Source organism: Dendrobates tinctorius, unplaced genomic scaffold (assembly GCF_039654945.1).
Source record: "Dendrobates tinctorius isolate UK_male_01 unplaced genomic scaffold, ASM3965494v1 ptg000161l, whole genome shotgun sequence".
Taxonomy (NCBI): Eukaryota; Metazoa; Chordata; class Amphibia; order Anura; family Dendrobatidae; genus Dendrobates; species Dendrobates tinctorius.
Genome location: NW_027361828.1, coordinates 1,041,496 through 1,055,886, shown reverse-complemented (window position 1 = coordinate 1,055,886; position 14,391 = coordinate 1,041,496). Strand labels below are relative to the sequence as shown.

The following is a 14,391-nucleotide window of genomic DNA, read 5'->3' as shown; positions in this document are numbered from 1 at the left end:
CTATATTTGGTGTTGTCCACATATATCAGCCTGGAGCTCCCAGTAATGACTCCATAATCTACTCACATTTCGCAGATATTTGTGCTGTCGTTTGGTGCACACTCTGGAGGGGACTTGGGATCCTCCTCATCCTCTGAGTCCAGATGTTTGTCTATATCAGAGTGATCTACAAGACATAGGTAATGAAGTGTTATTAGAGGCTCTCAGTATTACACTGTCACAATTTATACATGAAAAATGGAAAACATAAAAATCATGTGGAAATATTTGAGCCTTGAAGTCAACATTCATATTGTTGGTGCTGCAGACATGGACATACCTGACAGTAGGGACGAGGCTGGCAAGATGGTAATATTATCACCTCTATCATATACAGAAACAGATTCTTTCTGCCTGTTTGGAAGAAGAAAAATGTGTAAATCACAATGAAACAGTATAAAAGGTGTTGTCTCACTATAAGAACACCGACTATAAGGCCTAATAGGACATATGACTGCCATAGAGGGAAAGTTTTTCCACTTAAAGCTAACGTTTATAGAGCAGAGTAGACAACAACTACCAAGAATGTCTGACACGTAATACTACATGTCTCCTACTGTGTGGGGGGCAGCACTAAAGATGCATGACCGGCATCGATCATGGATTGTTATTACCAGCACTTTCTAAGGACAAGAGCACAATGACCGCTAACCATGGAGCTGTGGATGCTGCATGTGATATTATGGTATTTATGTCCTATATTTGGTGTTGTGCACATATATCAGCCTGGAGCTCCCAGTAATGACCCCATAATCTACTCACATTTCGCAGATATTTGTGCTGTCGTTTGGTGCACACTCTTGAGGGGACTTGGGATCCTCCTCATCCTCTGAGTCCAGATGTTTGTTTATATCAGAGTGATCTACAAGACATAGGTAATGAAGTGTTATTAGAGGTTCTCAATATAATAGTCACTATTTATACATGAAAAATGGAAAACATAAAAACCATGTGGAAATATTTGAGCCTTGAAGTCAACATTCATATTGTTGGTGCTGCAGACATGGACATACCTGACAGTGGGGACGAGGATGGCAAGATAATAATAGCGTCGTCTCTATGAGTTATGGGGACAGATTCTTTCTGCCTGTTTGGAAGAAGAAAAATACATAAATCACAATGAAACAGTATAAAAGGTGTTGTCTTACTATAAGAACACTGACTATAAGGCCTAATAGTACTTAATGTGAAGTAAATTTATTGCTTGACAGTGAGGAAGCGACATCAAACGACGTTTCGGCCACATCGGCCTTTATCACAAAGTCGCTGTACTAAAATACATACATAAAAATATCAAAAAATTGTAAACTTTATACAAAATATATACACATAGTATCCAGAGAGCATGGAATATAAGCAGTAGAATTATTTAGAAAGATGTGGAGACATCAGACATCTCTTTATTTTTTATTTTTTATTTTTTACTTTTTATTTTTTATTTTTTACTTTTTACTTTTTATTTTTTGTTTATTTTTATTTTTATTTTTTATTTTCTACTATTCTCATTTTATATCTTTATTTTTCCCTTTATTATTTTTCCTTCTTTATTTTTCCTTTTTTGTAATCTTCATAATTCATTTGATTTGAGTTCATAACCTTCTCCATTCTCTCCCCTAGGTCTGACATCACTCTTTTCATTTCTTTTATTTTTTATGTTTGTTTAAGTTTGGACTCCTACGCAATTCAAATGCTGTACATTTACATGTATGATTTGCAATAATACTGTTCGTTTATATTTGTTTCCATATGTTAATTGCCCAGTCTCTTTATATATAGCACACTGCACCTCCCCCCCTGATGCGTGTGTCCCACTCAGAGCTACAGCAGTCTCTGCATGGCCTCATTAGGTTTTCTTTGATTGCGCTCTACTGCGCATGTGTGAACAGCCAGCGCCATCTTTTTGGTGGGGATCACTGTGAGACACTACGGCCGTGCTCCAATGCACACGCCCCGGCGTCTGATGTCACTTCCGGTCACATGACCGGACCAGACAGGATAAAAAGCACAGCCTGTGATCCAGCGCTCACTCACTGCTCTGGCACCATTGTGCAGACTTCACACTCCACTGAGCCACCAATAATAGTAAGTACTGTCCCATTGGGACCACTGCTGTACCACCAACCTTACCATGGTCCCTACCCAGGACCACCGCTGCATCACCAACTTTTGTATGGTCCCAATCCAGGACCACCAATCCTGCCACATCTCTAATGTACCCCCTTTTTCTTTGTTTAGCAGTGGCATATTTACCAGTCCACCACCTCTTCAAGGAACAGGATTTAGTGGCAACTTTGGTATATTTCTTTGTTTTCCCTAAATAGAATACAGCTTTTGTCTGGACAGCTAGATACCTGGGCATATTTTTACAGTCCCTCACTGTCTTTTTTGTATACAACTAGCTACGCCACTTATGCTGGTTAATCTGTTTTATCCATCTGTCCTCCAGACACCCAGTTCAGTACTTGATTTTTTTACTCTATTTTTTATTTTTCATTTTTTTATTTTTTTTCTTTGTCACCCTAATGATATGTTCATCTATCCCTACTTACAGAATATGCTATCAACTCATTTATGCCTAGCAGTGACACTATCGATTTGGTGAAAACAGACCCTACATTCAATTGAAAAGGGTATGACCACGCTCCTTCATGTTTCTTATCTACCGCGTTATCTCTCAGTTTCACGTGTTTGATGTCTCCACATCTTTCTAAATAATTCTAGTGCTTATATTCCATGCTCTCTGGATACTATGTGTGTATATATTTTGTATAAAGTTTACAATTTTTTTGATATTTTTATGTATGTATTTTATTACAGCGACTTTGATAAAGGCCGATGTGGCCGAAACGTCGTTTGATATCGCTTCCTCACTGTCAAGCAATAAATTTACTTCACATTAAGTACAATCAGCGTGTGCAGTGACTATACATTGTTTATGCGATTCTGGGACTATCCGTTCCTTCTCACTGGCACCGCGAACTCGAACCCTCTGGCCGAGTGCTAACCATCTGTATTACCTAGTATAAGGCCTAATAGGACATATGACTGCCATAGAGGGAAAGGTCTTCTGCTCAAAGCTAACTTTTATAGAGCGGAGTAGAAAACAACAACCAAGAAGGTCTGGCATGTAATACTACATCTCTCCTATAGTGTGGGCAGCACTAAAAATGCATGACCAGCTGCAATCATGATGGGTTGTTATCACAAGCACTTTCTAAGGGCAAAAGCACAATGACTGCTAAACATGGGGCGATGGATGTTGCATTTGATATAATGGTATTTATGTCCTATATTTGGTGTTGTGCACATATATCAGCCTGGAGTTCCCAGTAATGACCCCATAATGTACTCACGTTTCTGAGTTGTCAGTGTTGGATGTTGGGGTACACTCTGGAGGTGACTTGGGATCCTCATCGTTCATCATCCCATTAGTGGTGGTATAGAGCTACATGCGGAAACAACAAGATATGAAATCATTTTATGTTTAATTTTATGGGGCTTTTTTATACATATTTTGGATTTATTAATAGCATACTTACTTTAGAATGCCTTTCAGATGATGAAGTAAAATTTTGGAAGTCAAACAACTCATTGTCCTCTCTTGTGCTCCGCTCATCCTCTGAGTCCAAATGTTTGTTTATATCAGAGTGATCTACAAGACATAGATAATGAAGTGTTATTAGAGGTTGTCAGTATAACACAGTCACAATTTATCATTAATATTAATAGGAACCGATTATCACATAATATGGAAGGCGAGACAAGCATACACTTAATCTAGATGACGGCTTTTTCTACTTACTGATAAATAAACTGGTGTCCACATCTAATGTATGCTGAGGAACGTAGAATGGCTTTTGACTTAGAAGGTTACCAAAGTCTAAATCTCTAAGGAATGCATGACCCTTAACCTCAAATGCTCCTCCTGGATAAAGAAAAACAAAACAAGTCAGAGACAGCTCCACACCAACAAATTAAGGAAAGCGCTTAATCCAGTAGGCTGGGACCATCTCATGGTAACTGGGGATTCTGACCATAAATGGGGCATGTTTAAGGATATGCTACTAGAATCTTGTAGAAAATTTATACCCTCTGGTAATAAAATGTCCAGGAATAAAAAGAAACTATTATGGATAAATAAGAAGCTACAAAGTTTAATCAGACTAAAACAAAGGGCATTCAAAATCCTGAAAGCTGATAATACAAAAATAGCATTTCAGGAGTATAAAGATCTAAGCAAGAAATGTAAAAAAGAAATCAAGCTGGCAAAGTTATCCACAGAGAAACAAATTGCCAGTGACAATAAAATAAATCCCCCAAAATGTCATAAATACATCAATGCCAATAAGGAAAAAAAAAGATGGTATAGGTCCCTTAAAAGGTAATAATAGCAAGATAATAATAGAGGACAAAGAAAAGGCTGAGATATTAAACAGGCACTTTTCATCCGTGTTCACCAATGAACTAACGTCCACGGATCATTCAACAAGGCAAAAATCAAAGATCACCACCGGAAATAACACAAGAAGAAGTATGTCTGTGCAAATTAAACATTGACAAATCCCCTGGCCCAGATGGTATTCATCCACGGATACTGAGGGAATTGAGCTCAATAATTGATATAATGCTGTATCTTATATTCTTAGCCTCTCTTGTAACAAGAGTGGTGCCACAGGATATTTAAAAAAGGTAAGAAGGTGGGCAGGCAAATAGCATCCGGTAAACCTTACATCAGTAGTGTGCAAAATTCTTAAGGGTAGTATAAGAGATGGCCTGCAGAAATATATTGCAAAGAATAATATAATAACTGACAAACAGCACGGATTCATTAAAGATAGGCCGTGTCCAACTAACTTGTTGGGTTTCTATGAGGAGGTAAGTGCAGCTGGTTTGATTTATCTGGACTTTATAAAGGCATTTGATACTTTTCCACATAATATCCTTATACTGAAGCTCCATAAGCAGGGACTGGGGTAATTATATGCAGATGGATAAGGAATTGGCTAAATGACAGGAAACAAAGAGTCGTCATAAATGGTACATTCTCTAAATGGGATATAGTCAGAAGTGGGGACCACAGGGATGTGTACTGGGGCTGCAGGGATCTGTACTGGGAGCCGTGGAGTACCGCAGGGATCTGTGCTAGTGCCAAATCTTTTTAACCTCTTTATTAATGACCTATTGGATATGATTGGGAGTAAAGTGTCAGTCTTTACTGACGATACCAAACTATGTAGGATACTAAGATTTCACCTTGACATTACAAATTTGCAAAACAATCAGGATAAGACGTCTGAATGAGCAAACACTTGGCAGATGACGTTTAATGTAGATAAATGTAGAGTAATGCAGCTAGGACTGAGTAATCCTATTGCTGCATACACATTAAATGGGAGAATACTTAGGAGTACAGAACAGGAAAAGGACTTGGGTGTTCAGGTTACAAGTAAGCTGAGCAGCAGTACTCAATGTCAATCAGCAGCCGCAAAAGCAAAGATTTTAGGATGCATGAAAAGAGATAAAATCCCAATGAATTTTTAATTTATAAATCACTTGTGAGGCCACATCTAGAATATGGGATCCAGTTTTGGGCTTCACATTTAAAATAGGACGTTCAGAAGTTAGAGTCAGTTCAAAGGTTTTTATCTAGATTATTGCAAGGGATGGAAGGACTCTCATCGGATGAGAGGTTGGAAAAGTTTGGCTTGTTTTGCTTAGAAAAAAGACGCCTCAGAGGAGATCTCATTTATATGTATAAATATATGTGTGGTCAGTAGAGAGGACTGGCACATGTCTTATTCCTTCCAAGGACCATACTAAGAACCAGGGGGCACTCATTTCTGGTGGAAGAAAGGCGATTCCAGCAGTTAAACAGGAAAGGGTTCTTTACAGTAAGAGCAGTCAGGCTGTGGTATGGCCGACACTATGACAGCTTTTAAAAAAGAGCTGGAAGATTTCCTCACTGCACATACAGTGGGGAAAAAAAGTATTTAGTCAGTCAGCAATAGTGCAAGTTCCACCACTTAAAAAGATGAGAGGCGTCTGTAATTTACATCATAGGTAGACCTCAACTATGGGAGACAAAAAGAGAAAAAAAAAACAAGAAAATCACATTGTCTGTTTTTTTTTTTTTCATTTTATTTGCATATTATGGTGGAAAATAAGTATTTGGTCAGAAACAAAATTTCATCTCAATACTTTGTGATATATCCTTTGTTGGCAATGACAGAGGTCAAACGTTTTCTGTAAGTCTTCACAAGGTTGCCACACACTGTTGTTGGTATGTTGGTCCATTCCTCCATGCAGATCTCCTCTAGAGCAGTGATGTTTTTGGCTTTTCGCTTGGCAACACGGACTTTCAACTCCCTCCAAAGGTTTTCTATAGGGTTGAGATCTGGAGACTGGCTAGGCCACTCCAGGACCTTGAAATGCTTCTTACGAAGCCACTCCTTCGTTGCCCTGGCGGTGTGCTTTGGATCATTGTCATGTTGAAAGACCCAGCCACGTTTCATCTTCAATGCCCTTGCTGATGGAAGGAGGTTTGCACTCAAAATCTCACGATACATGGCCCCATTCATTCTTTCATGTACCCGGATCAGTCGTCCTGGCCCCTTTGCAGAGAAACAGCCCCAAAGCATGATGTTTCCACCACCATGCTTTACAGTAGGTATGGTGTTTGATGGATGCAACTCAGTATTCTTTTTCCTCCAAACACGACAAGTTGTGTTTCTACCAAACAGTTCCAGTTTGGTTTCATCAGACCATAGGACATTCTCCCAAAACTCGTCTGGATCATCCAAATGCTCTCTAGCAAACTTCAGACGGGCCCGGACATGTACAGGCTTAAGCAGTGGGACACGTCTGGCACTGCAGGATCTGAGTCCATGGTGGCGTAGTGTGTTACTTATGGTAGGCCTTGTTTCATTGGTCCCAGCTCTCTGCAGTTCATTCACTAGGTCCCCCCGCGTGGTTCTGGGATTTTTGCTCACCGTTCTTGTGATCATTCTGACCCCACGGGGTGAGATTTTGCGTGGAGCACCAGATCGAGGGAGATTATCAGTGGTCTTGTATGTCTTCCATTTTCTAATTATTGCTCCCACAGTTGATTTCTTCACTCCAAGCTGGTTGGCTATTGCAGATTCAGTCTTCCCAGCCTGGTGCAGGGCTACAATTTTGTTTCTGGTGTCCTTTGACAGCTCTTTGGTCTTCACCATAGTGGAGTTTGGAGTCAGACTGTTTGAGGGTGTGCACAGGTGTCTTTTTATACTGATAACAAGTTTAAACAGGTGCCATTACTACAGGTAATGAGTGGAGGAAAGAGGAGACTCTTAAAGAAGAAGTTACAGGTCTGTGAGAGCCAGAAATCTTGATTGCTTGTTTCTGACCAAATACTTATTTTCCACCATAATATGCAAATAAAATGAAAAAAAAACAGACAATGTGATTTTCTGGATTTTTTTTTCTCAGTTTGTCTCCCATAGTTGAGGTCTACCTATGATGTAAATTACGGACGCCTCTCATCTTTTTAAGTGGTGGAACTTGCACTATTGCTGACTGACTAAATACTTTTTTTCCCCACTGTAACATTGTGGGTTATAGGTAATTTAGTGACAAAATGAACAATTGGTGGAGAAAGGGAGAACTTAATGGTCCGAGGTCTTTTTTAAGTCTTTGTAACTATGTAACTATATCTGAACAGTTTATCTTAATCTGAACTAATTACACAACAAAGTAGGCATGTAGGAAATAGAGTGAAAATCTTAGTACTGAGAGCTATAAATGGAGAAGCTGATAGAGAAGAGCAGATCCTCATGGACATGAGCGATATGTTCTCGGTGTAATAAGGACATATTAATATTATATCCGTTACCTGTCCCAAGTCTATCCACGGGATTTGTTCTGAGCAGCTGAGTGATGAGATCCTGAGCATCGGGTGGAGGAGTGTTATCAGGATCCCATGTTATATCTCCTGTTATATAGAAAATTACAGAACATAAAACCTCTTTACTGGACTGTAAGATAAAGCAAAGGAAGGAACTAAACCAAGATAACCAATCAAGGCAATGATCACATTATTCTACTTACCAGTGATCGCTTTGTCAAAAATCTCCTCACTGGAATACCCATCAAATGGTTTATATCCCATGAGAAATTCATATAATATGATGCCCATTGACCACCAGTCAACAGGTCTTCCATAGCCTTCCATCAGGATGACCTCTGGGGCTATGTAACTCGGGGTGCCATACACCTGGAAACCAACAGAAGATAGAGATGAGAATCGATGAGACAATTATTATGACAAGTTCTTCACATAAAAACAGAATGACAGAGGATAACATATCAGTAAAAAAGCTCTCTAAAAATGAAGAATGTAGGGAAGAGAAAATAGAGTTATGAGATTTGTGCAGAGCAAGCCAAGTTCCTGTAGGTAATGCCAACCTCCTTGTCCAGGAACTCTCTGGAGATGTTCTCTGTTGATTGTTTGTAGATGTTGGTGTTTGGCATCATGACTCCAAGTTTTGAAAGTCCAAAGTCGGCAACTTTAATATGTCCAGCAGATGTTATCAGGAGGCTGTGAAAGAGAAGATGATTTTAGCTTCATAGACCGTGAGATAATAAAGGATAACTTTTCCCCTTTGTTTTGCTACAGGTATTCACTTACTTATCCGGCTTCAGGTCTCTGTGCACCACACCGTAACTATGCAGATATTCCACAGCAAGGACAGCTTCTGCAAAGTACAAGCGGGCCAACGGGACAGGTAAAGGACCCCTGGTCCTTAGAAGGGTCTTACAGTCTCCACCTATCGAAGAAAGGAAATATGACTGGTGAGGGGTTTATACAGCAGATCACCATGATGAGTGATGAGAAGTGAGCGGAAACATTGGGGCAGGAGACAATATATAAAGATATAAGGTACTGTATACTGCACAAATGAATTAGTCTGATGTCATGGTGAAATATAATCTATGTAACTAATGACATAAAGTGATGTCCCATCTCGTCTACAGCTGGAGATACTGACGTGCTCAGTGCGGACATACAGGGAGATCCCACACATCAATGATGTTCTGGACACCATGGTAAGAGATATCCTATACTAAATGCTGTGTGGGGATGTAACATCCGCGGGGACAAGTCTTAATGATGTGAGAGGTGATAAGATGTCAGCAGACACAGGCTGAATATAATACAATGTCCTACCTCCTACATACTCCATGACCATACACAGGTGAGATTTAGTTGAGAAGGAGCAGAGCGTGGAGACCACAAAGGGACAATCTGCGAATGTTAGGATGTCCCTCTCGATAAAGGCCAATTCTATTTTCTGTGGAGTATTCAGGAACCTCTTGGCCACTTTCTTCATAGCGAAAATCTGTTGTGATTCTTTATGGCGCACTAAGTGGACGGACATGGAGAGAAGGAGAATCCATGGTTTATAATGAACCCTTATTAACAGTCTGTATATACAAGTCATTACATGATCTTTTGTACTAATGTTTAATACCAGCAGTCCGGCCATAACTAGAAATCCATGAAATAACACTACATAGATCACCTATGGGGGTCTGCACAATGCCACGTCTGCCGGACCCTCACCCAGGTCACATTATAGATGAGAGAATCTACCGAAACTCATCTTGGGCTGATTCACTATAACCGACCAGTAGATACGATTCAGTCCAAATAAAAATTGGTCAAAATTGAAAATTCTCCAAATGTCGTAAGAAGATGTTTTTTAATCTTTCTCCACAGCCCAAGGCAGAATAAATGGAGGGGAGGGAAGAAGATAAAATATAATTAAACACATTACACCCCCTTGTCCTCGTCCCTCCCCGTCCATCACTGCAGTCCTCCGTCCTCTGCGCCCGTCTTTGGTTGTCCTCCCTTCTGCTGCTGAGGCCAGTGATCGGACTCACATGGTCATGGTGGAGGGTGGGGGTGCAGATGTCATTGGCGTCAGTATCGTGTCACCTCTCACGTGACCGTGTGAAGCCAATCACTATTATCAGCTCCATAATGGGGCCCCGAAAAATCCAAAGATCGGTGCGGAGGACGGGGAAGTGGTGGTGGAGGCGGCAGCATAAGAACAGATGAGGTCTAGGACCGGTGGGTGTAATGTATTATATCATCCCTTTCCTTACAGACTGATTTGTTACCAATCTGGTCGCTCAGCTGTATATAACTCAGCTGAATAGTGACATTGAGATGTGGACAGTGATGTGGACTCTGATCGTTTCCCTATGATAACACTGAATGGCAGAGCACAGAGGCAGAAGCATTGTTATAGGGAACCCTGAGAAACGGGGATTATGGGAACAGAAATCTCACCCAAAATGTCCCCTGCCGATCTGTATAGATGTCTCATAGTCGCTCATATGTGGCTCTCCTGCCGGGATCAATGATCTGATCACGTCCTAAAACAGAATAAGAAATAATACTAAGATATAGAAGCTGCAGGAAAACATCTCAGGATGTAAAATCTTCTCCTATATTATGTCCTAGCTGATTTACACTGATCTGATGTGGGGAATGATACAAGCCGGACGCTCCGCAGACACGGATGGAATATAAGGGGGGATCATCTGTATAACAGTGTTATTGTAATGTGCTGGATAATACGGGAGATCAGTAGGAGATTATCACTGGAGGACTATGTGTCCTGTGCCATGTAGTCTTATTGCTCTGTAAACGCTCCACCACCACTGAATAGCTGCTTTCTGCCTATGCACAGTGTACACGAAAAGCTGCCAATCAGTGGTGTGTGCGGGGTTATACAAGGCTCAGGATTCAGAGCTCTGCTAGATCTGCAGCACAAAAAACTGGGATTTTATCCCATCTGCTGGAATCAGGGTCTCTGTCCCTACATCATGCTCCTCTCAAATCAAATAGCATAAACCTGGTGACAAAGTCCATTTAATATAAATGCTTTTATCTAACAACTTATTGCCATACACATCCCATGGTAATATGGGGATAATACTGGAAGGGTCACTCACACCCCATGATCTGGTGATACACAGAAACCCCCTATATCTCCACAAGCCGACATTACTATACTGTACAAGGGACTTGTATGCACAATATTTCTGTAATGACGTCTATTATCTCAGCTGCAGCATTTACAAGTAGGAAGACTCTGATGGAGCGAGAAAGAGAGGAAAATACAGACTTCCCCCTGCTGAGCTGTGACTACATCAGCAGAATACAGACTGTCCTCATAGAGGAGGGAGCAGCACAGACAGGCGGTCATAAAAGCTCCTGTGCCTGCCGGGGACTGACAAGGAGGCCTGTAAGATCCAACACCAGATCTTCTGATCTCTGACTAGTGATCTGGAGAAGATCAGACAACAAGGACGTGTGATAGAGAAGATGATGGCTCCTTACCGGGCGTTCCGACGAGCGGGCCGGACGTTCTAGTACACACAGGACTATATCGGCCAAATCTTTAATATAATCCAAATCTTCTATTTGAGATCTTTTTTCAGCCTATAAAGAAGAAAAGAAACAAAAAGGAAAAATGTGAGATGAGAAAAGACATAATGGAGGCGGCCGTTGTATGTGACATCTGCTCCTCTCTGCAGATAGAATGACTCCATATCTGGGGACTCGTCGTGTTTTATATAGGAGGAAAGAAGAAGCTTCTCTCCCACCATTATTATCTATGACTAGCTGAAGAGCCCGGCGCTGCCCGGGCATAGTAACTAACTGTGGTTAGTTATAACAAATTAGAATTATCCTCCATCCCATAGTCCTGTGCCCATCATACATATCCATGATTCCATAGGCCCGTGCACATATACCCATCATACATATCCTCCATCCCATAGTCGAGTGCCCATATACCCATCACACATCCTCCATCCGATAGTCCCATGCCCATATACCCATCATACATATTCTCCATCCCATAGTCCAGTGCCCATATACCCATCATACATATCCGCGATCCCATAGGCCCGTGCCCATATACCCATCATACATATCCTCCATCCCATAGTCGAGTGCCCATATACCCATCACACATCCTCCATCCCATAGTTCCATGCCCATATACCCATCATACATATTCTCCATCCCATAGTCCCATGCCCATATACCCATCATACATATCCGCCATCCCATAGTCCAGTGCCCATATACCCATCACACATCCTTCATCTCATAGTTAAATGTCCATATACCCATCATACATATCCTCCATCCCATAGTCCCGTGCCCATATACCCGTCATACATATCCTCCATCCCATAGTCCCGTGCCCATATACCTGTTATACATATCCTCCATCCCATAGTCCAGTGCCCATATACCTGTTATACATATCCTCCATCCCATAGTCAACCATTATGACATCATAATGAGCGGCGGCAGGGCTTGCAACCTATGATGACATCAGCATCGCCATGGCAACCATTGTGACATCATAATGAGGGGTGGGGCTTGATACGCACACACTGCTTCCCCAGTATGCAAATAGGGGTATTATGACATCATAATGAGGGGCGGGGCTTGACACGCACACACTTCCCCCAGTATGTAGATAGGAGCAAAATTGTTTGGTGAATTGGAACGCGCGGGGTTAAAATTTCACCTCACAACATAGCTTAGGACGCTCTCGGGGTCCAGACGTGTGACTGTGCCAAACTTTGTGGCTGTAGCTGCGACGGTGTGGATGCCTATCCCGGACATACACATACACACACACACATACACATACACATACACACACATACATACACACACACTTTGAGCTTTATATATTAGATTATGGAAAAGTTTTGTGTGGAGCGTCCGCCATTTACCTGGTGTAGTAGTGTCCTGATGTTGTGACATAAATCCGTCAGATACTCTGACGTTAGTTGATCTTGTCTGTTTTTGTTCAGGCAATCCTTTACTAGCTCCACCACTAGCCGGTAAGTGAAGCAGAGGATGCCATCAGGTGGTAGAAACTCAATGTCAAGGTCATTGACGGTAAGAATCTCCAATAGTGCTTGTACCTGAAAATGGTGCAAACGTAATTCAGCCATAGTGAAAAATTGCAAATGCTCTCTGTCACTATAGAACCAAAAATGGCACCGATGATCCTGTGTACATTCTATAAGTAGTGACTGTGAGCTGTGATGTCACAATGGTCAAGAATCATCAGTGATGTCATAATGGCCGAGCATCACCAGTGATGTCATAATGGCCGAGCATCATCAGTGATGTCATCACGGAATCTTGTGATAGAATGTTGAAGGATCGCCTCTGCACAACTACAGTGGGGAAAATAAGTATTTGATACACTGACAACTTTGCAAGTTTTCCCACCCACAAAGAATGGAGAAATCTGTAATTTTTATCGTAGGTTCAGTTCAACTGTGAATCTAAAAATAAAACATTATCACATTATATGATTTTTAAATAATTAAATTGCATGACATAAGCATTTGATCACCTACCAACCAGCAAGAACTCTGGCTCTCACAGACCTGTTAGTTTTTCTTTAACCCCTTAGTGACAGAGCCAATTTGGTACTTAATGACCAAGCCAATTTATACAATTCTGATCACTGCCACTTTATGAGGTTATATCTTTGGAACGCTTCAACGGATCCCACTGACTCTGAGATTGTTTTTTTTGTGACATATTGTGCTTCATGTCAGTGGTAAAATTTGTTCAATATAGCTTGAATTTGGAAAGAAATTTTGGCGAGTCCCAAAAATAGATAAAATCCTCAAATTTATTTCACATATTTTAAAAGATCATATAGGTTGGGGATACATCTCAAGGCGTTTCTGGCAAAAGCCCTTATTCACTGAGATACAGATTCCTTATGATACATGGTAAAAAACAAATGGTAACCAACCATTGATCAATGAACACACATGTTAGCAACCAATCACATATTGAGAATTATTTGCATAATCACCAACCTAGATCCCCCCCCCAAAAAAAAACCTCCATAATCAAACCACCGGAACTTAATGTAGATAAAAAGTGTCATTTCTATAGTTCATACCATTGGGGCATTTTGTACAAAGTTTGATGATCCAAAATAGTTCTCTTAGGAGTTTTTCTTCCAATCACGGCCTCTAATAGGATTATCCACTCTTTCTATCCCATAGAATGAAAAATTAGTGAATTCCCCCTTGTGTCTCTCTACAAAGTGTTTGCATGTTCCTGAATAGGATGCATTTTTATTTTTGATGTTAGTAACATGTTCTGCCATCCTTTTCTTTAATTTACGTATTGTGCAACCAATGTATTTCATTTTACATTCTTTGCAAAATATGCAATATACAACATAGTTTGGCTGATAGCTTGAATTTATTTATGAAATAAATGGAAATATGGCAAAAAAATTT

The 14,391-nt window shown here is 40.7% G+C and overlaps 1 long non-coding RNA gene across 1 annotated transcript; it reads left to right on the top strand.

The window, feature by feature from the left end:
- Positions 1-1,718: 1,718 nt before the first annotated feature.
- LOC141052519 (uncharacterized) lies at positions 1,719-14,121 on the top strand. Its single transcript, XR_012220828.1, has 5 exons — positions 1,719-2,121; positions 2,591-2,669; positions 8,693-8,956; positions 9,052-9,123; positions 11,155-14,121. It is a non-coding gene; the product is annotated as an uncharacterized lncRNA (long non-coding RNA).
- The last annotated feature ends 270 nt before the right edge of the window (positions 14,122-14,391 follow it).